This window comes from Alosa pseudoharengus, unplaced genomic scaffold (genome assembly GCF_046254945.1).
Source record: "Alosa pseudoharengus isolate Yale_2024_CS ecotype anadromous, Long Island Sound unplaced genomic scaffold, YU_APseudo_1.1 YU_APseudo_1.1_scf_23, whole genome shotgun sequence".
In the NCBI taxonomy this organism is placed as follows: Eukaryota; Metazoa; Chordata; class Actinopteri; order Clupeiformes; family Clupeidae; genus Alosa; species Alosa pseudoharengus.
This window is the reverse complement of record NW_027468685.1, coordinates 21,317,429-21,344,030: the sequence shown is the minus strand read 5'-3', so window position 1 is coordinate 21,344,030 and position 26,602 is coordinate 21,317,429. Positions and strand designations below refer to the sequence as shown.

Here is a 26,602-nt window from a genome sequence, read left to right as displayed (position 1 = left end):
ATGAGTTGAAATAATTAAATTGCCTATTTTGAGTTCATAGAAATGCCTACAGATGCAACACAATTTGGAGGTGGGCATATAGATTACAGTAATAAGGATAATTGAATGTTTAAGTAGCCCCATTGACTGATTTAGTGTATGCCTAATCCTGTGAACATTTCAGATGCAACACCATTGCCAAACGCACATGGCAGCAGGTGAAAATGAAACACAAACACATTATTCAGAATAGTGGTTTATATAGTCATGAAAACATGCAGGCCTAGTATGCTTATAGGTTATAGCCTTCACTTGCTGTTTTACAGCTAACAAGAAAAAGGTGTCTTTGAACACTACTGTAAGGCACCAGAGTGTTTTACAGTAGCAGAGGAGTTGGCCATCGCAAATAATAGTGGAAGGCCGATTATGGAGGGGGTTGAGGGAGGCATTCGGTCGGATTCTGGTGTGGAAATGTGTAGCCTTTATGTGCAGGGTACAGTAATATGACATTCAATTCAACAAGTTTGTTAAATGGTGATTTTTATTTATTAGGCCAACTGTAGGCTATGTCCGATTTATTTTAGGCTATTCTTGCTCAGATGTTCAGCATAGGCCTACTGTAGGCCTATGTCCGATTTATTTTAGGACATACAGTATTCTTGCATCACCGATTGAATACATGAATGTCCACGTATGAGCATATGAGACGTCTTCCTAGATCATCTGACAAAGATAACGAATTCCCTCGGCTGACAATCTATATCTTCATAGAGAATATCGTCCGGGTAGGCTATATATATTTTCTGGCGGTCTTTAAAACCCCTCGCACTGCGAAGAGAGTCCCTCACGATTTGCGCTCCAATGTCGTATGGATCATCCAGGTACGCCGACATGTCTCGGGAGAAATTGTTAGTGGAGGGGTGGTACTTATAAAGGGTGTGGTTAACGGAAACCTCGGGTTAACCAAGAACATAACCTGGTCGGAGCAGGTTTGAGATGCAGCGTAAATTGCCATGGCAGCATACCTCGGTTAAAACCTATCCACCTTTCGTAGTACGGGTTAATCGGGAAGTTACGCCACACGTGATCAAGTTACTCTCGAAGTTACCCAGATAAACCAGTAACCCCGCTTCGTAGTACAGGCCCCTGGCTGTGTGGGGTAAGGTAAGTTAAACTACGTAAATTTAGTAAATAATAATAATAATGTTGTTTTTTTGTTGTTGTTTCGAACAAAATATAGGGATACTTATCCTGACTAAAACTCCTTCATGCTGTAAAACAACTAGAATCACGCGAAATTAGTGCAATTTCTTAGTCAATGTCTTATAAGGGTAAAAGACGGACAAATACGTGATTATTAGCTAAATAAATCATTGTTCACGACACGTTATGGTTAAAGTATCAAAATGAATGCAATGGTGATACAATCAATGAGGTCAGTTTCACGTAGGCTAATAAGCTATTTGTTTCTTTGGCTCTGGGTAATTGAAATTAGCAATTTCTTAGTACAATTCAATGTCTTATAATGGTAAAAGACGTGGACAAATACGTAATAATTAGCCAAATAAATCATTGTTCACGACACGTTATGGTTAAATTATCGAAATGAGTGCGATGGTGATACAATCCTGCTTTTCAATTAGTTGAGATGGTGTTTGACATTAAATTATAAGCAGGTCAGTTTCACGTAATAAGCTTGATTTCTTTGGTCTGGGTAATTCATGTGACAAAAAATTCTGTTATAGGCAAAACAAAGAAGTACAACAACATTTCTATCTCCAAAATAATGCATTGTACGCATGTGTGTACTACGTAGTGCATGCAGCTTTTAATGTCCAAAGTAGATACTGATTTTCCTGCATAAGAACTACAAATACTGCTCCAAAACTACAGTGTTGACACTTGAAGTTGTTGAGTTATATTTTAGTAGCCTATTCTATAATAGAATAAATACCCACATCAGTTTTACCCTTGTCTCACCTGTATACAACATATGTCTATGAATTGCAGTAGTGATCAAATGAAAAAGGAAAGAAAGGTGTCCTGATGTGTTGTTTAGGGATGGTCCTCCAATGTTTTCTCGACATATCTTTATGTCCCACCCCCCCACCCCCCCCGCACTTATGTTTTCACAGATCCTTGCTCCTGATATCCTGATGTATGGGTTGTATTTCATTATATGACTCCAGCAGAAAACTCACAGAAAGGAGAGTGGTGTCAAACTACAAGACAGCCAGCATGCAAGTAAGGCCTTGATTGTCCTTGTTTGGCTACTCATTTGTCTACTTCCTGAAGAGGCTGAAGCATGCTGGCCTTTACAAGCATGCTGGCCTTTTCTTAAAGCCTATAGCCTCTAGATGTCAATTAAAATACATTAAGACATGCCCCACCTTCCTACTGACTTTGGTGCATCATAAGGCGTACATAAGCCCATAATGTAGATCGAGAAACGCATTGTACAGCTGATTATTTCTGATTCTTTCTGATTCTGACTTTCCAGGTTGCCAACTTTTGTCATCACTGAAGCAGACCCACGGTCACCTTAATGAGAGTGTTGCCACAGCCCCTGCAAAAGAAACTCCAGAAGATTTCACATTATCTTGCCTTATTGACTACCGGACTTACATTCAGTACTGCTGTAGGAATGTTTATTAAACAGGAAGCTAGCAGGATAGACTGAACAAACAGGCTTTTATTGTTCACTGCTGAGATGCTGTTGATATGCACGCATAATTATTAAAAGTTCTTGGTGTGACAACTTGCGCTGTCTCCCATTCTCAACAAACAAATCTGGAAAGAAATGGTTTGTCCTGCACAACATTTTTCAGCCGTTTTCAAAACTACTTGCATCTATATCACAGAAACAATTTAAAAAACATGGTCCAATGAATCTCATGAAGTCAAACAGGTTTCTTTACCTCGTGGTGCCAAGTTTGTTGGCCACAGGCCTCTTTGAATGCTGCCAGGACTGTTGGGTCCATCAAAAATCGTTTCATGTGACCTGGACCTACAAGACAGAAACAGTTTGGCCTCTGCCTTTAACCTTGGGTGTGCAGATACCTTAAATAAAATAAAAAGAATCAGGCTTTTAAACAGGGAAATTCTGCTGAGTTAATGTGTGTACATAAGGAAATCAAACGGGAAATTTGGAGCTAAATTATCCTATAAAAGAAAACTAGAAGACAAGCTTAGCAACAATAATATGGGTTCAGCATGGGACAGTATTAGGTCTATGGTCGGCCTGACTGACAATGTGAAGGAAAGGGTCTCACTAGATGGGTTCACCTCAGATGTGGTTCTGACACAAGAGCTAAACAAATTTTACTCCAGATTTGATGTGCATTCCTTCAATAATGAAATAATGACGCTGAAAAATATAGCACTGGAACCAAAACATCAAGCTTGTCCTCCTTATTATTGGGTTTGGACAAGAAACTTAACAGGATCTCTACAACAAACAGCTATTTAAGAAAGCAAATTCATCTTGTCTGACTGGTCTCATCCTCTGCATCAATAGTTTCAGTTTCTACCATCAGGTTCCTTGCTCAGACTCCCATTTGCTAAAATAAATAGATTCAAACACTCCTTTGTTCTTTCTGCTGTCTCCCTTCTAAACGCCAGGAGGAAAAGGTAGTTTCCCCACCAATGACCAGGATGTGCATCAACTTTTTTAGAAAGGGGTTACATTGCCAATTTGCTCCATGCTATGACATCATCTCGACTTACATTTGTAGTGTCAACCAAAGGCATTTCACAATCACCCATTGTGCCAGCTCGTCTGCTGTATGGTAATAAATTGCAAATAAAATTGTTATCCATTGTGAAGATCACCATTGCACTTATAATATCATCACTTCATTGGTGTGATATAGCTCTTATAATGTAGGCCTATCCTAGGATGTAATATCTCTTTATTGCATTGCATGTAAATGCAATGGACTATTATCACTGTTCTTCTTATTAGAGTGCATGAAAATGCACTCTACTGTTATCCGATTTATTACAGTGCATGAAAATGCACTGTACTGTTCTTCCTAGGCTTTTTATTAGAGTGCATGAAAATGCACTCTACTGTTATCCGAATTATTCTTAATATTATTACAGTGCATGAAAATGCACTGTACTGTTCTTCCTAGGCTTCTTCTTATTACAGTGCATGAAAATGCACTGTACTGTTCTTCCTAGGCTTCTTATTACAGTGCATGAAAATGCACTGTACTGTTCTTCCTAGGCTTCTTATTCTTCTTATTACAGTGCATGAAAATGCACTGTACTGTTCTTCCTAGGCTTCTTATTATAGTGCATGAAAATGCACTATACTGTTATTCCAAGGCTTCTTCTTATTATAGTGCATGAAAATGCACTATACTGTTCTTCCTAGGCTTCTTATTATAGTGCATGAAAATGCACTATACTGTTCTTCCTAGGCTTCTTATTACAGTGCATGAAAATGCACTGTACTGTTCTTCCTAGGCTTCTTATTCTTCTTATTACAGTGCATGAAAATGCACTGTACTGTTATTCCAAGGCATTTTATTACAGTGCATGAAAATGCACTGTACTGTTCTTCCTAGGCTTCTTCTTATTACAGTGCATGAAAATGCACTGTACTGTTCTTCCTAGGCTTCTTATTCTTATTATAGTGCATGAAAATGCACTATACTGTTATTCCAAGGCTTCTTCTTATTACAGTGCATGAAAATGCACTGTACTGTTCTTCCTAGGCTTCTTCTTATTATAGTGCATGAAAATGCACTATACTGTTCTTCCTAGGCTTCTTATTATAGTGCATGAAAATGCACTATACTGTTATTCCAAGGCTTCTTCTTATTATAGTGCATGAAAATGCACTATACTGTTCTTCCTAGGCTTCTTATTATAGTGCATGAAAATGCACTATACTGTTCTTCCTAGGCTTCTTATTAGAGTGCATGAAAATGCACTCTACTGTTCTTCCTAGGCTTCTTCTTCTTCTTCTTCTTCTTCTTATTATTATTCTTCTTCTTCTAACGCAGTTAATGCAGCTTCAACCGTTTAACGTAGAAACTTCATTCAAACTGCGTTGCGTAGGTCTTACTTATGACATGTGGGCTTTGTATTTTTCATCTTTGTAACTTTTATACTTTTTAAACTATTAATTAAAAACTGCTCAAAATTTCCCCATAGACTTAACATGGGCTGATGACATCACAATGGACTAATTAACTTGATTTGCACCTGGTATCATCTTCCAGCTGCTCATCTAGGCCCCATCAAAGAATCAGTTCAACTGATTGCACCTGTATCAACTGCTTTCCACTGAACTAGACCAACTCTCTCTGTCTCTCCATTCTACAATGATATAAGACACATTTCCTCCAACTTTCTATCCATTCATCCTCTTCAAACCATTCACTCATCCACCCATTAAACTATCCATCAACATCCATTAAACAATCTGCCTATCAACATCCATTCAACTTTCTGTCTATCAACATCCATTACACTATCTACATTTAACTTTTAAACTATATACTCTGTCTCAGGCTTTAAGCATACAATATGGCTCTATTAAGACTGCCGTTAAGCAATTAGAATCCTAGGCCAGGTGGCCAGGCCACCTGCACCCTATCAGTTTCTCAGGCTAACCTTTTACACTATCCACCTATTTGACTGTTCAGTCAGTCCAACTATATTAAACCTCATCTACCTAGTTCAGTCATTCCAACTATATTAAACCTCATCTACCTAGCAAATAATTTAACCTTTTACACTATCCACCTATTTAACCGTTCAGTCATTCCAACTATATTAAACCTCATCTACCTAGTTGTCATTCCAACTATATTAACCCTCATCTACCTAGCAAATTATTTAACCATTTGAATCCTATGGCAGGTGTTCAGGCCACCTGGATCTCAACTGCCAGTCTCAGGCTTTAAGCATACAAACTGGCCCTATTAAGACTACACAGGATGTGTCCAACTGCTTCCTCTGCCAAAACTGTTTCAAAATAAAAGTCCTCACTACAATATGTCACTGTTAAACAATTTAACCCTTTAAACTACTGAACGTTTTAACTGTTCAGCCATTGTAACTGTTACTTGTCATCAACTATGACTCCTACCCACTGTAGCTAGTTAGCATGGTTAACATAGTTAGCATGTTAGCATGCTAGTTAGCATTTTTAGCAAAACTGCTAAAAATGATTAGCTAAGTTAGCTAAGTCACATGGTTAGCATAGTTAGCATGCTAGCATGTTAGCATGCTAGTTAGCATTTTTAGCAAAACTACTAAAAATGATTAGCTAAGTTAGCTAAGTCACATGGTTAGCATAGTTAGCATGCTAACATGTTAGCATGCTAGTTAGCATTTTTAGCAAAACTGCTAAAAATGATTAGTTAAGTTAGCTAAGTCACATGGTTAGCATAGTTAGCATGCTAATATGTTAGCATGCTAGTTAGCATTTTTAGCAAAACTGCTAAAAATAATTAGCTAAGTTAGCTAAGTAAAATGGTTAGCATAGTTAGCATGCTAACATGTTAGCATGCTAGTTAGCATAGTTAGCATAACTGTTAAAAATGTTTAGCGAAGTTAGCTAAGTCACATGGTTAACATAGTTAGCATGTTAGCATTGCTAACATGCTAGTTAGCATAACTACTAAAAATAAAAACATTAGCTAAGTTAACTAAGTTAAGTATTATCCACCTATTTAACCGTTCAATCATTCCAACTATATTAACCTTATCTACCAAGCAAATCATTTACCCATATAAACTATCCACCTATTTAACTGTTCAGTCACTCCAACTATATTAAACCTCATCTACCTAGCAACCAATATAGTTTGTTTTTACTCTGTATGATATTTTACATCATATTTTTTGCATTTTCATGCACTGTATTTCCTTCAGGAAATGCTTTTCTAGTTCTTATTAGAGTGCATGAAAATGCACTCTACTGTTCTTCCTAGGCTTCTTCTTCTTCTTCTTCTTATTATTCTTCTTCTTCTAACGCAGTTAATGCAGCTTCAACCGTTTAACGTAGAAACTTCATTCAAACTGCGTTGCGTAGGTCTTACTTATGACATGTGGGCTTTGTATTTTTCATCTTTGTAACTTTTATACTTTTTAAACTATTAATTAAAAACTACTCAAAATTTCCCCATAGACTTAACATGGGCTGATGACATCACAATGGACTAATTAACTTGATTTGCACCTGGTATCATCTTCCAGCTGCTCATCTAGGCCCTATCAAAGAATCAGTTCAACTGATTGCACCTGTATCAACTGCTTTCTACTGAACTAGACCAACTCTCTCTGTCTCTCCATTCTACAAGGATATAAGACACATTTCATCCAACTTTCTATCCATTCATCCTCTTCAAACCATTCACTCATCCACCCATTAAACTATTCATCAACATCCATTAAACAATCTGCCTATCAACATCCATTCAACTTTCTGTCTATCAACATCCATTACACTATTAACATTTAACTTTTAAACTATATACTCTGTCTGAGGCTTTAAGCATACAATAAATATGGCTCTATTAAGACTGCCGTTAAGCAATTAGAATCCTAGGCCAGGTGGCCAGGCCACCAGCATCAACTGCCAGTCTCAGGCTTTAAGCATACAAACTGGCCCTATTAAGACTACACATCCTGTTCAACTGCTTCCTCTGCCAAAAACTGTTTCAAAATAAAAGTCCTCACTACAATATTTCACTGTTAAACAATTTAACCCTTTAAACTACTGAACTTTTTAACTGTTCAGCCATTGTAACTGTTACTTGTCATCAACTATGACTCCTACCCACTGTAGCTAGTTAGCTAAGTTAGCTAAGTAACTTGGTTAGCATAGTTAGCATGCTAGCATGTTAGCATGCTAGTTAGCATTTTTAGCAAAACTGCTAAAAATGATTAGCTAAGTCACATGGTTAGCATAGTTAGCATGCTAGCATGCTAGTTAGCATGCTAATTAGCATTTTTAGCAAAACTGCTAAAAATGATTAGCTATGTTAGCTAAGTCACATGGTTAGCATAGTTAGCATGCTAACATGTTAGCATGCTAGTTAGCATTTTTAGCAAAACTGCTAAAAATGATTAGCTAAGTTAGCTAAGTCACATGGTTAGCATGTTAGCATGCTAGTTAACATTTTTAGCAAAACTGTTAAACATGATTAGCTAAGTTAGCTAAGTCACATGGTTAGCATAGTTAGCATGCTAACATGTTAGTAAGCATAGTTAGCAAAACTGCTAAAAATGATTAGCTAGGTTAGCTAAGTCACATGGTTAACATAGTTAGCAACATGCTAGTTAGCATAACTACTAAAAATGAAAACATTAGCTAAGTTAACTAAGTTAAGTATTATCAACCTATTTAACCGTTCAATCATTCCAACTATATTAAACCTTATCTACCAAGCAAATCATTTAACCATATAAACTATCCACCTATTTAACTGTTCAGTCACTCCAACTATATTAAACCTCATCTACCTAGCAACCAATATAGTTTGTTTTTACTCTGTATGATATTTTACATCATATTTTTTGCATTTTCATGCACTGTATTTCCTTCAGGAAATGCTTTTCTAGTTATTTTTCTTCTTCTAACGCAGTTAATGCAGCTTCAACCGTTTAACGTAGAAACTTCACTCAAACTGCGTTGCGTAGGTCTTACTTAGGACATGTGGGCTATGTATTTTTCATCTTTGTAACTTTTATACTTTTTAAACTATTAATTAAAAACTACTCAAAATTTCCCCATAGACTTAACATGGGCTGATGACATCACAATGGACTAATTAACTTGATTTGCACCTGGTATCATCTTCCAGCTGCTCATCTAGGCCCCATCAAAGAATCAGTTCAACTGATTGCACCTGTATCAACTGCTTTCTACTGAACTAGACCAACTCTCTCTGTCTCTCCATTCTACAAGGATATAAGACACATTTCCTCCAACTTTCTATCCATTCATCCTCTTCAAACCATTCACTCATCCACCCATTAAACTATCCATCAACATCCATTAAACAATCTGCCTATCAACATCCATTCAACTTTCTGTCTATCAACATCCATTACACTATCTACATTTAACTTTTAAACTATATACTCTGTCTCAGGCTTTAAGCATACAATATGGCTCTATTAAGACTGCCGTTAAGCAATTAGAATCCTAGGCCAGGTGGCCAGGCCACCTGCACCCTATCAGTTTCTCAGGCTAACCTTTTACACTATCCACCTATTTGACTGTTCAGTCAGTCCAACTATATTAAACCTCATCTACCTAGTTCAGTCATTCCAACTATATTAAACCTCATCTACCTAGCAAATAATTTAACCTTTTACACTATCCACCTATTTAACCGTTCAGTCATTCCAACTATATTAAACCTCATCTACCTAGTTCAGTCATTCCAACTATATTAAACCTCATCTACCTAGTTGTCATTTCAACTATATTAAACCTCATCTACCTAGCAAATAATTTAACCTTTTACACTATCCACCTATTTAACCGTTCAGTCATTCCAACTATATAAAACCTCATCTACCTAGCAAATAATTTAACCTTTTACACTATCCACCTATTTAACCGTTCAGTCATTCCAACTATATTAAACCTCATCTACCTAGTTCAGTCATTCCTATATTAAACCTCATCTACCTAGTTCAGTCATTCCAACTATATTAAACCTCATCTACCTAGCAAATAATTTAACCATTTGAATCCTATGGCAGGTGTTCGGGCCACCTGCATCAACTGCCAGTCTCAGGCTTTAAGCATACGTACTGGCCCTATTAAGACTACACATCCTGTCCAACTGCTTCCTCTGCCAAAAACTGTTTCAAAATAAAAGTCCTCACTACAATATTTCACTGTTAAACAATTTAACCCTTTAAACTACTGAACTTTTTAACTGTTCAGCCATTGTAACTGTTACTTGTCATCAACTATGACTCCTACCCACTGTAGCTAGTTAGCATGGTTAGCATAGTTAGCATGCTATTTAACATTTTTAGCAAAACTGCTAAAAATGATTAGCTAAGTTAACTAAGTCACATGGTTAGCATAGTTAGCATGCTAGCATGTTAGCATGCTAGTTAGCATTTTTAGCAAAACTGCTAAAAATGATTAGCTAAGTTAGCTAAGTCACATGGTTAGCATGCTAGCATGTTAACATGCTAGTTAGCATTTTTAGCAAAACTGTTAAAAATGATTAGCTAAGTAAAATGGTTAGCATAGCATGCTAACATGTTAGTTAGCATAGTTAGCAAAACTGCTAAAAATGATTAGCTAGGTTAGCTAAGTCACATGGTTAACATAGTTAGCATGTTAGCATTGCTAACATGCTAGTTAGCATAACTACTAAAAATGAAAACATTAGCTAAGTTAACTAAGTTAAGTATTATCCACCTATTTAACCGTTCAATCATTCCAACTATATTAAACCTTATCTACCAAGCAAATCATTTAACCATATAAACTATCCACCTATTTAACTGTTCAGTCACTCCAACTATATTAAACCTCATCTACCTAGCAACCAATATAGTTTGTTTTTACTCTGTATGATATTTTACATCATATTTTTTGCATTTTCATGCACTGTATTTCCTTCAGGAAATGCTTTTCTAGTTATAGTGCATGAAAATGCACTATACTGTTCTTCCAAGTCTTCTTATTAGAGTGCATGAAAATGCACTCTATTGTTATCCGATTTATTAGAGTGCATGAAAATGCACTCTACTGTTCTTCCTAGGCTTCTTCTTCTTATTATTATTATAGTGCATGAAAATGCACTATATTGTTCTTCCAAGTCTTCTTATTCTTATTAATCTTCTTCTAACGTAGCTAATGCAGCTTCAACCATTTAACGTAGAAACTTCATTCAAACTATGTTACGTAGGTCTTACTTAGGACATGTAGGCTTTGTATTTTTCATCTTTGTAACTTTTATACTTTTTAAACTATTAATTATTAACTTTTATAAAATCCCCATAGACTTAACATGGGCTGATGACATCACAATGGACTAATTAACTTGATTTGCACCTGTATCTTCTTCCAGCTGCTCATCTAGGCTCCATCAAAGAATCAGTTCAACTGATTGCACCTGTATCAACTGCTTTCTACTGAACTAGACCAACTCTCTCTGTGTCTCTACATTCTACAAGGATATAAGACACATTTCATCCAACTTTCTATCCATTCATCCTCTTCAAACCATTCACTCATCCACCCATTAAACTATCCATCAACATCCATTAAACAATCTGCCTATCAACATCCATTCAACTTTCTGTCTATCAACATCCATTACACTATCTACATTTAACTTTTAAACTATATACTCTGTCTCAGGCTTTAAGCATACAATATGGCTCTATTAAGACTGCCGTTAAGCAATTAGAATCCTAGGCCAGGTGGCCAGGCCACCTGCACCCTATCAGTTTCTCAGGCTAACCTTTTAAACTATCCAGCTATTTGACTGTTCAGTCAGTCCAACTATATTAAACCTCATCTACCTAGTTCAGTCATTCCAACTATATTAAACCTCATCTACCTAGCAAATAATTCAACCTTTTACACTATCCACCTATTTAACCGTTCAGTCATTCCAACTATATTAAACCTCATCTACCTAGTTCAGTCATTCCTATATTAAACCTCATCTACCTAGTTCAGTCATTCCAACTATATTAAACCTCATCTACCTAGCAAATAATTTAACAATTTGAATCCTATGGCAGGTGTTCGGGCCACCTGCATCAACTACCAGTCTCAGGCTTTAAGCATACAAACTGGCCCTATTAAGACTACACATCCTTTTCAACTTCTTCCTCTGCCAAAAACTGTTTCAAAATAAAAGTCCTCACTACAATATTTCACTGTTAAACAATTTAACCCTTTAAACTACTGAACTTTTCAACTGTTCAGCCATTGTAACTGTTACATGTCATCAACTATGACTCCTACCCACTGTAGCTAGTTAGCTAAGTAACTTGGCTAACATAGTTAGTATGCTAACATGCTAGTTAGCATTTTTAGCAAAACTGCTAAAAATTATTAGCTAAGTTAGCTAATTAACTTGGTTAGCATAGTTAGCATGCTAGTATGTTAGCATGCTAGTTAGCATTTTTAGCAAAACTGCAAAAAATGATTAGCTAAGTTAGCTAAGTCACATGGTTAGCATAGTTAGCATGCTAGCATGTTAGCATGCTAGTTAACATTTTTAGCAAAACTGCTAAAAATGATTAGCTAAGTTAGCTAAGTCACATGGTTAGCATAGTTAGCATGCTAGCATGTTAGTTAGCATTTTTAGCAAAACTGCTAAAAATGATTAGCTAAGTTAGCTAAGTCACATGGTTAGCATAGTTACCATGCTAACATGTTAGTTAGCATTTTTAGCAAAACTGCTAAAAATGATTAGCTAAGTTAGCTAAGTCACATGGTTAGCATAGTTAGCATGCTAACACGTTAGCATGCTAGTTAGCATTTTTAGCAAAACGGTTAAAAATGATTAGCTAAGTTAGCTAAGTAACATGGTTAACATAGTTATCATGTTAGCATTGCTAACATGCTAGTTAGCATAACTTCTAAAAATGAAAACATTAGCTAAGTTAACTAAGTTAAGTATTATCCACCTATTTAACCGTTCAATCATTCCAACTATATTAAACCTTATCTACCAAGCAAATCATTTAACCATATAAACTATCCACCTATTTAACTGTTCAGTCACTCCAACTATATTAAACCTCATTTACCTAGCAACCAATAGTTTGTTTTTACTCTGTATGATATTTTACATCATATTTTTTGCATTTTCATGCACTGTATTTCCTTCAGGAAATGCTTTTCTAGTTATTCTTCTTCTTCTAACGCAGTTAATGCAGCTTCAACCGTTTAACGTAGAAACTTCATTCAAACTGCGTTGCGTAGGTCTTACTTATGACATGTGGGCTTTGTATTTTTCATCTTTGTAACTTTTATACTTTTTAAACTATTAATTAAAAACTACTCAAAATTTCCCCATAGACTTAACATGGGCTGATGACATCACAATGGACTAATTAACTTGATTTGCACCTGGTATCATCTTCCAGCTGCTCATCTAGGCCCCATCAAAGAATCAGTTCAACTGATTGCACCTGTATCAACTGCTTTCTACTGAACTAGACCAACTCTCTCTGTCTCTCCATTCTACAAGGATATAAGACACATTTCCTCCAACTTTCTATCCATTCATCCTCTTCAAACCATTCACTCATCCACCCATTAAACTATCCATCAACATCCATTAAACAATCTGCCTATCAACATCCATTCAACTTTCTGTCTATCAACATCCATTACACTATCTACATTTAACTTTTAAACTATATACTCTGTCTCAGGCTTTAAACATACAATATGGCTCTATTAAGACTGCCGTTAAGCAATTAGAATCCTATGGCAGGTGTTCGGGCCAGCTGCATCAACTGCCAGTCTCAGGCTTTAAGCATACAAACTGGCCCTATTAAGACTACACATCCTGTCCAACTGCTTCCTCTGCCAAAAACTGTTTCAAAATAAAAGTCCTCACTACAATATTTCACTGTTAAACAATTTAACCCTTTAAACTACTGAACTTTTTAACTGTTCAGCCATTGTAACTGTTACTTGTCATCAACTATGACTCCTACCCACTGTAGCTAGTTAGCATGGTTAGCATAGTTAGCATGCTAACATGTTAGCATGCTAGTTAGCATTTTTAGCAAAACTACTAAAAACGATTAGCTAAGTTAGCTAAGTCACATGGTTAGCATAATTAGCATGCTAGCATGTTAGCATGCTAGTTAGCATTTTAGCAAAACTACTAAAAATGATTAGCTAAGTTAGCTAAGTCACATGGTTAGCATAGTTAGCATGCTAGCATGTTAACATGCTAGTTAGCATTTTTAGCAAAACTATTAAAAATGATTAGCTAAGTTAGCTAAGTAAAATGGTTAGCATGCTAGCATGTTAGCATGCTAGTTAGCATAGTTAGCAAAACTGCTAAAAATGATTAGCTAGGTTAGCTAAGTCACATGGTTAACATAGTTAGCATGTTAGCATTGCTAACATGCTAGTTAGCATAACTACTAAAAATGAAAACATTAGCTAAGTTAACTAAGTTAAGTATTATCCACCTATTTAACCGTTCAATCATTTCAACTATATTAAACCTTATCTACCAAGCAAATCATTTAACCAAATAAACTATCCACCTATTTAACTGTTCAGTCACTCCAACTATATTAAACCTCATCTACCTAGCAACCAATATAGTTTGTTTTTACTCTGTATGATATTTTACATCATATTTTTTGCATTTTCATGCACTGTATTTCCTTCAGGAAATGCTTTTCTAGTTCTTATTCTTCTTCTAACGCTTTTTGTGCGTTTAATACAGCTTCAACCGTTTAACTTAGAAACTTCATTCAAACTGCGTTGCGTAGGTCTTACTTATGTGACTTCAGCTATGTATTTTTCAACTTTGTAACTTTTATACTTTTTAAACTATTAATTAAAAACTACTAAAATTTCCCCATTGACTTAACATTAGATTATGACATCACAATAGAGCAATTAGAATCCTATGCCAGGTGTTCAGGCCACCTGGATCACCATATATGGCTCTGGCCAGGCCACCTGGATCAACTGAGTTTCTCAGGCTTTATGACATCATAGCAATTAGAATATTGTGCCAGGTGGCCAGGCCACCTAAATCAACTGTCAGTTTTTTCAGGCTTTAAGCATACAGTCTCATTCTATGCTATAAGCCTGAGAAACTATTCAGTCATTCCAACTATATTAAACCTCATCTATCTAGCAAATAGTTTAACCTTTTAAACTATCCACCTATTTAACTGTTCAGTCATTCCAACTATATGCTATCCACCTATTTAACTGTTCAGTCATTCCAACTATATTAAACCTCATCTACCTAGTTCAGTCATTCCAACTATATTAAACCTCATCTACCTAGCAAATAATTTAACCTTTTAAACTATCCACTTATTTAACTGTTCAGTCATTCCAACAATATTACACCTCATCTACCTAGTTCAGTCATTCCAACTACATTAAACCTCATCTACCTAGCAAATAATTAAACCTTTTAAACTATCCACCTATTTAACTGTTCAGTCATTCCAACTATATTAAATTATAGTATTAACTATATTAAACTGCTTCCTCTGCCAAAAACTGTTTCAAAATAAAAGTCCTCACTACAATATTTCACTGTTTAACCCTTTAAACTACTGAACTTTTTAACTGTTCAGCCATTATAACTGTTACTTGTCATCAACTATGACTCCTACCCACTGTAGCTAGTTAGCATGGTTAGCATAGTTAGCATGCTAGCATGTTAGCATGTTAGCATGCTAGCATGTTAGCATGCTAGTTAGCATTTTTAGCAAAACTGCTAAAAATGATTAGCTAAGTTAGCTAAGTAACATGGTTAGCATAGTTAGCATGCTAGCATGTTAGCATGCTAGTTAGCATTTTTAGCAAAACTGTTAAAAATGATTAGCTAAGTTAGCTAAGTAACATGGTTAACACAGTTAGCATGCTAGCATGTTAGCATGCTAATTAGCATTTTAAACAAAACTGCTAAAAATGATTAGCTAAGTTAGCTAAGTCACGTGGTTAGCGTAGTTAAAATGTTAGCATTGTTAGCATGCTAATTAGCATAGTTAGCATAACTGCTAAAAATGATTAGCTAGGTTAGCTAAGTCACATGGTTAACATTGTTAGCATTTTAGCATTGTTAGCATGCTATTTTTACATCTTCATGCACTATATTTCCTTCAGGAAATGTTTTTCTAGTATGTTATTATTATTCCGCTGACGTCACAGGGTTATAGCATGTTAGCATTTTTCCAAAACTGCTAGAAAACATGAGCTAAGTTAGCTAAGTAACTTGGTCAGAATAATTAGCTTTGTTAGCATAACTGCTAGTAAACATTAGGGTCATTCCAACTGTTAGTTATCGTCAACTATCTACCTATATAGAGCCCTTAAACTATTTGTCTATCAACATGCATTAAACTCTTAGTCTGTCAACAACTTTTAAACTATCTATATATAACTTTTAAACTTTCAACATTCATTAAACTATCTGTCTATTAAACTATCTGTCTATTAACAACTGTTAAACTATCTACATTCAACTTTTAAACTGTCTACGTCTAAACTATCAACTTTTTATTAAGCTATGCTATATCTGTCCTAGCTTCATTTTCATGCACTCGTAATTCCCTGGAATTACATTCTCTAGTTCTTATTATTTTTCTTCTTCTAACGCAGTTAATGCAGCTTCAACCGTTTAACGTAGAAACTTCATTCAAACTGCGTTGCGTAGGTCTTACTTAGGACATGTGGGCTTTCAACTTTGTAACTTTTATACTTTTTAAACTATTAATTAAAAACTACTCAAAATTTCCCCATAGACTTAACATGGGCTGATGACATCACAATAGAGCCGTTAAGCAATTAGAATCCTATGGCAGGTGTTCCGGCCACCTGGACTCAACTGCCAGTCTCAGGCTTTAAGCATACAAACTGGCCCTATTAAGACTACACATTCTGTTCAACTGTTTCCTCTGTCCACAACTGTTTCAAAATAAAAGTCCTCGCTACAATAATTCCCTATTAAATAATTTAACCATTTAAACTATCCAGCTATTTAACTGTTCAGTCAATTCAACTATATTAAACCTCATCTACCTAGCAAATAATTTAACCATTTAAACTATCCACTTATTTAACTGCCCAGTCATTCCAACTATATTAAACCTCATCTACCTAGCAAACAACTTAACCTTTTAAATTATCCACCTATTTAACTGTTCAGTCATTCCAACTATATTAAACCTCATCTACCTAGCAAATAATCTAACCTTTTAAACTATCCACCTATTTAACTGTTCAGTCATTCCAACTATATTAAACCTCATCTACCTAGTTCAGTCATTCCAACTACATTAAACCTCATCTACCTAGCAAATAATTTAACCATTTAAACTTTCCACCTATTTAACTGTTCTGTCATTCCAACTATATTAAACCTCATCTACCTAGTTCAGTCATTCCAACTATATTAAACCTCATCTACCTAGCAACCAATATAGTTTGTTTTTACTCTGTATGATATTTTACATCATATTTTTGCATTTTCATGCACTGTATTTCCTTCAGGAAATGCTTTTCTAGTTCTTATTCTTCTTCTAACGCTTTTTGTGCGTTTAATACAGCTTCAACCATTTAACTTAGAAACTTCATTCAAACTGCGTTGCGTAGGTCTTACTTATGTGACTTCAGCTATGTATTTTTCAACTTTGTAACTTTTATACTTTTTAAACTATTAATTAAAAACTACTAAAATTTCCCCATTGACTTAACATTAGATTATGACATCACAATACGGCCGTTAAGCAATTAGAATCCTATGGCAGGTGTTCGGGCCACCTGGATCAACTGCCAGTCTCAGGCTTTAAGCATACAAACTGGCCCTATTAAGACTACACATCCTGTTCAACTGCTTCCTCTGCCAAAAACTGTTTCAAAATAAAAGTCCTCACTACAATATTTCACTGTTAAACAATTTAACCCTTTAAACTACTGAACTTTTTAACTGTTCAGCCATTGTAACTGTTACTTGTCATCAACTATGACTCCTACCCACTGTAGCTAGTTAGCTAAGTTAGCTAAGTAACTTGGTTAGCATAGTTAGCATGCTAGCATGTTAGCATGCTAGTTAGCATGCTAGTTAGCATTTTTAGCAAAACTGCTAAAAATGATTAGCTAAGTTAGCTAAGTCACATGGTTAGCATGCTAGCATGTTAGCATGCTAGTTAGCATTTTTAGCAAAACTGCTAAAAATGATTAGCTAAGTTAGCTAAGTCACATGGTTAGCATGGTTAGCATGCTAGCATGTTAGCATGCTAGTTAGCATTTTTAGCAAAACTGTTAAAAATGATTAGCTAAGTTAGCTAAGTAACATGGTTAGCATGCTAGTTAGCATTTTTAACAAAACTGTTAAAAATGATTAGCTAAGTTAGCTAAGTAACATGGTTAGCATGCTAACATAGTTAGCATGTTAGCATGCTAATTAGCATTTTTAGCAAAACTGCTAAAATGATTAGCTAAGTAACATGGTTAGCATAGTTAGCATGCTAGCATGTTAGCATGCTAGTTAGCATTTTTAATAAAACTGCTAAAAATTATTAGCTAAGTTAGCTAAGTAACATGGTTAATATAGTTAGCATGCTAACATGCTAGCTAGCATAGCTAATGTTTTCATATTTAGTAGTTAAGTTAACTAAGTTAAGTAACTTGGTTAACATTGTTATCTTTGATAACATAGTTAGAATAACTGCTAGCAAACATTAGAGCCATTCCAACTGTCAGTTATCGTCAACTATCTACCTATATAGAGCCTTTAAACTATTTGTCTATCAACACACATTAAACTATCAGTCTGTCAACTACTTTTAAACTATCTACATTTAACTTTTATACTTTCAACATTCATTGAACTATATGTCTATTAAACTATCTGTCTATTAACAACTGTTAAACTATCTACATTCAACTTTTAAACTGTCTACTTCTAAACTGTCAACTTTTATTAAGCTATGCTATGTGTGTCCTAGCTTCATTTTCATGCACTCGTAATTCCCTGGAATTACATTCTCTAGTTATCTGTTATTATTCTTCTTCCGACCAAATTTGACGTTTAATGACAATAAAACCACTGAACCGTTTGACGTCATTCAAACACTCCTACAAAGGTCTTGAAACGGACAATTGTACATTGTCATTTTTACATTTGTGAACCTTATACTTTTTGAGATATTTACGATAAAAGAGCAATAAATTCCCATTGACTTAACGTTGAGACGCTTTGGCGGCAAATATGCATTGTTACGTAAGTGCTAATTAAGCGTTACAGCTGTGAAAACATTCTAACACTAGAAGCAATCTAACCTTGAAGTAGAATCTACCATTCCACAGCTGCGGTAAACCTGAACGTTAACGTTTTGTCGCCTGCTGTAGAAGCTACTGTAGCACTGCTCCTTACCTTTCAGAGGGTTTCTGCAATTACAGACAAGTAAGTGTTCCATTTTTTGGTATTTCACTTATTTAGAACTCGTCAAACATTATGTCATGTAAGTTAGCATTAACGTTGTGTGAAATGAGTGGTCGTCGATATGGGTTATGTAAGGAAACCCACTTTTAATTAACGTTAAATATGTAACGTTAGTCAAACGTTAACGTTACCGTAACCGGTTAGCTGTAGGTAACGATATAAATAGCTAACGACAGTCAAACCTAACGTTAGCTCCCGGCTAACGTTTAACGTCAGCACTATATTTAGCTAACGACAATCAAACCTCAGCTAGTTACAGAAGGTAAGTGTTTTGGTTTTTGATATTTGAGTCATTAATGTCGTCAACCGTTATATTTCCTATTAGACATTCTCTGGCTATAATGTTAGAATGTATGACAGTGGGTCACAAAACTAACGTTATAACGTTAGAAAACGTTAACGTTAATGTTAGTGAAATAGTTAACGTTAGCACCTTATTACGTTGATATTTATTATGTAAGGAAACCCACTGTTAATCAACGTTAATGTCGTCGACTTTACAGTGACTGGATAGCTGTAGGTTTTGATAGCTAACGACAGTCAAACGTAACGTAACGTTGGCTCCCAGCTAAGCACTAACATTACATTTCATTAGGCAGCAGCGTTTTTCTAGAAACGTAAACTCTGGTTCTGTTTAACATTAGGACCTAGGTCACTTTCCACAGGTGTATAGAATTTAGCACCTAGAATAGATTATGAATGCAGACTGGTGCTTGATTATACTGTGTGAAGAGACCTGATGAAACCCATCATGGTTTCATTCATGGCATGAATACATTGTTGATGGTCGTAACGTTATACTGTAGCTTCTACCGTTCACATTTTAGTTAAAGCTAACATATGCTCCTGTTTTTATTTACCAAACGTTGTACACCGCTTGTTTGTGTAAACAGACCAGGCTACGTTTCCATTCTGCTGTTGATGTAAATACGATCACGGTGTGCTATCATAGTTCGTTTTTTGATGGGTTTCATCAGGTCCCTTTCCACAGTTGTATACAATCAAGCACCTAGATAATGAATGCATGGTGCTTGATTAATACTGTGGAGAGGGACCTTATGAAAGCCATGAATAGGCTACTGTTAGGAAATGGACTATATGAAGTATTATACAGAAGTTGCGCTATAACGTTTGTGTTGTCTACATAGGCTACAATAGTATGTTTGCTTGGCCTACTCATTTCTGCATTGTTCTGGCCTATAAATTAAAGTGTAGCCTGGCACGTGAATCAAGCTTTCCAGTTGTACATTGTAATTTGTAGGAAAAAATGGAAGGAAGGAAGGAAGATTGATCAGTCCTTACTCATGATTATCAACAGCAACAACAAACCCATGCCTACAAAGTTATCTAAGCTGCTTACGTTTTATATTGAAAAAAAAAATATGATTAGCTATCAACTATCCTTAAACTGAAAACAATAAAACACAGAATTCTGCTTTGTTTGTAATTTAATATTATAGGCTAGTATTTAACTACCAGTAGCTTGATGGTGCAACAATTGTATTGTACTCTACCTTTTTTAATTGTCCTACAATTGTAGAGAATTGTTTAAAAAGCTTAAACTGTTTACCATGGTATTCGTTAAGTTAAACATGTGTCAGCCTAATGTAATGTAACTTCACTTAAATAAATAAGCTGTATTGAACAATTGTACAATTGCAGACATTCCTTGTATTGTTTTGGTATAGCTGTTAAACTTGCTTGCTTTTGTCTTTTAGGTTCCAGACCAGACCAGTGGTGATGACCATTGACATTGTGTGTGTGCCTGTCTGTGCACACCTGTCAACCATACATCTCTGACAATGTTGCTAGCAACATACCTACTAACATACATTCTTACAAACATCTCAACATATCTGTGCACATACCATTTAACCATACTGAGACTGAGATCTACACTGAGACATTCTGAGAACTATTGTTGGAACTTGTATACCTGTGAGTCATATTTGTCAACCATTCATACCTTTGAATCATACCTGTGCTGTAACATCTGTGAAACTTAGTTATGCTGTTAGACCTCTGTTTTTAGACCTGAGCTGTGCTGTGTGAAAGATTCTAACTAAGTTCTGTCTAAAACTGATCATCCGAAGGGCTGACTCTTTTATTCTTCAGTATATCACCATTCAAGTTCTGTAAGAATGCAAATTCAGTAGACATCTGTTTTCTCCAATATCATTATTGGTTAACTTTAAAATTGGTTTCAACAACTTTGATTTTTTTTACTTGAAGCTTGCATTGGTTGCTAAGTGTTCATTAGTGTGTTCTGAGTATCACTCTGCTGTTTCTGCAGTACTGTATTAAAACAAAGAATGTTGATCAATATTGAATTGACCATTTATTTTTACTGACTGTCATATACTCTAAGCTAACATCTAACCAAGTAATTGGTTTTGAAGAATACTGTAAGACTGTGTAATCTGAATAATCATACTGTAAGCAATATAATGTTATACACAGCTTTTTTGCATTTACATGCAATGGTAATTCCCTGGAATTGCATTTTCTAGTTAATCTCTTTATTTCTTTGTAATATCTCTTTATATACTCAGGGATGGATTTGCCTACTGTTAGTTAACATATCCTGTACACATTTCGAAAAATCCTTTTAAGCAATATGCATATCTGCATGTATTTGCTGTCAATTTAGGAATTCTTGCTGAAAATGCGCATTAAAGTTAGCCTAGGCTAGGAATCCAGCCTCGGAGGTCACCTAAGCACATCTAGCTACATTCGCTAATGCATGCTAATATTTGTAGCCCAATAATCAGAATGGTATTTAGCAGAAGACGGAGTACATAATGAAATTACTAGACTGGAATACCCGAACTAAGCTAGGCAACAGGTACTTTAGTTAGGGACAAAGGGGGTGAATTTAGACTGTTACGTTTTCAAAGGTAGCCTAATAAATAAAATCCATATCATGACCAAAACATTGTAGGCTAGCGCTAGCGTCTTTGATCATGACATCTAAGTTCAGCGCTATCTAGCAACCTGTAGCAATGGACAATGAAGTTCAAGGTCACAATCACAAAAGTGGGTATTTTTTGTAATTTTTCCAAAATGCACAGTATAGGCTACACGTAATTCACTCATCTGTCAAACATATTACTCTTGAAATATCATAATAAACTGAAAAAAATGTGGGTACTAACCCGGTACTTACTATATGACCCAATTACCTTGTGTGTGTGTGTGTGTTATTAAATTCCCTCTAGCCTAATTATGGCTTCAAAGGTTGGTTCCTTTGTAAACAGCATCTTATAAACTGGTTCCAAATTATTATGCAAATTACATGTTTAAATATGAAAATATGCATTTTTTAATAGCAAATTACATTCATTAATATGTTGACTAATTATCTTCACCATAGGTAGGCTACAATTGACAGACAAACCCATATTTGTGAGTTCAAGGTGAATTCATCATCAAAACATTAATATGTTGACTAATTCTCATCACCCTAGGTACATTTGACAGACACAAACCCATATTTGTGAGTTACAATACTTTCATGCACTTTCCTGAAGACACACTGAAAAAAATGACATGCAAGAATTACTTAATTTTTTTTAGGTAACCATTTGCACTCAATTAAATTTAGCTACATCCAGCCATATAGATTTAGTTGAATTTGCTTAATATTTTCTTGCAATTAAAGCTAAACTAAATTGAGTAGTTACAACTAAATCAAGCCAAGCAAACTCCAATCAAATATTTTGAGTAAAAATTTGTATTAGGTAACCATTTGCACACAATTTAATTTAGCTACATCCAGCCATATAGATTTAGTTGAATTTGCTTAATATTCTCTAATGCAAGAATTACTTAATTTTTTTTAGGTAACCATTTGCACTCAATTTAATTTAGCTACATCCAGCCATATAGATTTAGTTGAATTTGCTTAATATTCTCTAATGCAAGAATTACTTAATTTTTTTTAGGTAACCATTTGCACTCAATTTAATTTAGCTACATCCAGCCATATAGATTTAGTTGAATTTGCTTAATATTTGTATATAATTTCATTGGTAAAAATTAAGTTAAACTTCAAATTCAGGTTAAATAGTATTAACTTAAATCTCAAACAGAAATGGTATAACTGTCTTTATTAAAACAAATGTTCAACACAAACACACATATGAACACACATTGGGACCCTTTGCTTTAAAAAATAATAATTTTCCCGCTCTCAAACCAAAAGCAAAGGCAGTAGTGCCAAAGAGAGAGAGTGTGTGCACCAAAAGAGAGAAAGAAAGATTCAATAAATGGTTGTGAACCTTTGACCAAAGCCAAACACCTTACCAGTGAGTGATTGTGTGTGTTTGTGTGTGTGTGCATGTGTAAGTAAATGTGCCGAGATAGAATGAGAAAGAAAGTGAGAAAGAAAGAATGAGAGAAAGTGAGAAAGAAAGAAAGGTTCCATTTATTGAATCTTTCAAATCAAGTCAATCATGACTGTGTGTGTGTGTGTGTGTAAAAGTGTGCCGAGAGAGAGAGGACGAACGATAAAGACAGAGAGAGAAAGAGAGAGACAGCAGGGAAGAGAAAGAGGCCCACTGGCCCATCTAATGATTTGGTTCTTAAGATTGAGAACCTTGGGTAGGAGCTTATCACCATCCATCTGAATGACAACTTTTTGCATGAATTTGTAATAGTATTGAAGAGTTCAACATTGATTCAATGTGTATATGACCCCTAGCTTCACCAAAGTCCTTTTAGGCAAGTCCCTGCACTCGGCAGCCATAATGCAATGCTTTTTTGGCACTCATCGGGCATCCTATTTGGCAGAAATGCGCGTGCGCAAGGCTTCACGACACCAACCTTACTCCAGCACCGAGTTCACAACACATGATTGGAGGATTTTTTGAGTGCTGTGTCTCCTCATTAGGAAGTCTCTGGCTTCACTGCACAGCCTTGTGCAACAGACCAAGGTTCCTCCAAAATGATGCCACCATCCACAACGATGCCGATGTCCTCATGTTCCAAGGGGTGGTTTCCTCTTGACACCTCCTTGCCATGGATATCCTGTACAAAATGTAAAAAGCTGCTTTAGGTTGACGCTTGAGAAAAGGTACGAGCTGGGAGCTGGCTTAAAGGTTTTTGGCTTAAAAATTGGCATAAAAATGAATGTGACCATTGATGAGTTAACACCCTTTATTGCAATTTCAACATGCACTTGGTTAGTGTTACTTACCATGTACATGTATGAGAGAATCATCATCTTCACCAAAATAAAGGCACGGGGTCTTGATGGCTGCCTCCCTCCTCAGATACAGTCTCTGTCTGTTCAGATACAGGGATATTAATTATTTTGTGAAAATACAATCAATACTCTAAATAATAATAACCTCTATTTATAAAGCACTTTTAATACGGATGATTCAGTTCAGAGTGCTTTGCAACAGATAACAGGCATTTGGCCAGCATTTCTTTCCCCTGTATTGGTTGAAACACACCCCATAATCACATCCCAACGAAGCAGCGCCAGACTTAAATTCTGACAGGAATTGAGTATAACGACATCAGGCTAATAAGTGAGTACCAGTTGGGGAAGGAACAATGTGAGCAACGGGAAAATGAGTGAGTGGGTAAATGTATGACGACTCATGTAGTCGTATCAACACTGAGGAGTCCAGTTATAGTTAGACACAAAATTATAATGCCTCTATCTGTCGCTATGTTGTAATAAGGAACATAAGAGCAGTGTGTGAGTAGGGTGACTATAAGTGATGGCAGTTGCAAATAGCAGAAACAGATCCAATGTGATCATTGCATGTAATATGTAAGAGAAGTAAACAATAATAGTAATACTAACTTACACCTTGCAAAATCCTCAAATGTTTGGTCATTTTATGTTCTTTAAACCTTCTTCTGGAACTTATGACCTTCTTCTTCTGGAAAACGGCGGTCACTGGACATCCAAGGTTATGCATCTTAGACCTGTAGCTTGCCTGAATACCCAAGCATCACAGGCATTTCCTGATCCAGTCATCAAGCAAGGACATTTCTCAATACCTGTAACTAAAGAGGATAGAAACACATTTATAATATAAATATAAAGTATACATTTATGAAATATACTTATTTAATACATACACAAATGGTACTAGTTAATCAAACGATTTTGACACTTCATTTAATTGACATTTGACACATTATCTTACAATCTACCAACAATAGCTACACAGCCCTGCTTGTTGGTCTGACTGTCCCCTTGAAGGGAAAACATTTCGAATTTCAACACCATGGAACAAATAAAATGTTCAACCAATATCTGCTTAACAGGTGCGTAGCATCAGCCTGTCCAGATCTTGCACTGCTGTTGAGTTTGAGAAATGCCACCACCACCACCATGCATATTCAGCGCTGGCAATTACATTATTGAGAAAATAGTGGTACTCCATTACTGACAGAATAAATAAACACGTTTCTAAACCTAGCGTAAATGTGGCTTTTGCCCAACATTGTCCGAGTTATGACCTGACCTAATCACTCACAAAACATGCATACTATTTCTTTCCTTTTTACATGTACCTTGGCCTGCATTCTGAGTCTCCAAACAAATGTATTTTGCAAACTCGGCATTGCTCAAGTTAAGTGTCAGTTGACTCCACAGGGGTCGGTGAAAACGTGTTTGGTCTGCTGCATAAGTGTTCGGTTAGCTAACTAGCAGCTAGCTAACGTTAAGGTCAACCATATTTCAGGCAAGATCTGTGTTCCAATTCAGTTAGCAGCTAATATTAATTGTACAAACTTTAATGGGTCCACTGAGTTTCAACGACCTAAATTGTCTAACATTAAGGTCTATATTCATTTTGAAGTTATTCAATCAATTACGTCGAGGAGGTAATAAAAGTAAACTTTAAGATGAACGTGTTAGCCCAGTTAACATTATATTGGAGTAGAACTGCTAGGTAAAGTTAACTTTAGCTAACGTTAGCTTGCTAGACGATTTCTTAAATATTCAAGAAAACAGCTCTATCGTGTCAAATAAGGCAATTAAAGACACTCCAAATTTCTAATGGTAAACTGACTGTCAAATGACGTTTAATAATATACCACTTACCGTTAAAAGTCAAAAGCGAAGATTTCAAGTGCAGATCTCTTCAAGCCAACGGAACCGTTTGCAAAATGGAGGACAATCATCTTTTGGCAGCCAAATAAACGCATGCGCAGCACCGCCTCTGAAGCAAACCCCTTTTTTTCTTGCAGATATTACTTAACTTAAATTAGTTTTTTGTAAAACACAAACAAATCTGAAGCAAACCCCTTTTTTTCTTGCAGATATTACTTATCTCAAATGAGTTTTTGCAAAACACAAACAAATTGAGTATATAAATACAGTTTCACTTAAGAAAAAATTACTACATGTCAAAATCACTTTTTTCAGTGCAGCATCCTCTGAAACTACCACAGACAGAGGATATTGCCTTTGTTTG

General features: G+C 35.6%; 1 protein-coding gene and 1 long non-coding RNA gene across 2 annotated transcripts in view; one reads left to right on the top strand and one right to left on the bottom strand.

Moving 5' to 3' along the window:
- psmb8a (proteasome 20S subunit beta 8A) overlaps positions 1-26,602 on the top strand; it is a 339,256-nt gene that overhangs the window by 260,722 nt on the left and 51,932 nt on the right. The gene's annotated exons all lie outside the window — the stretch shown is intronic.
- LOC143140874 (uncharacterized) lies at positions 22,699-26,501 on the bottom strand. The gene is made up of 3 exons (XR_012990696.1): positions 24,983-26,501; positions 24,358-24,446; positions 22,699-24,188 (listed from the first exon to the last, which is right to left on the bottom strand). It is a non-coding gene; the product is annotated as an uncharacterized LOC143140874 (long non-coding RNA).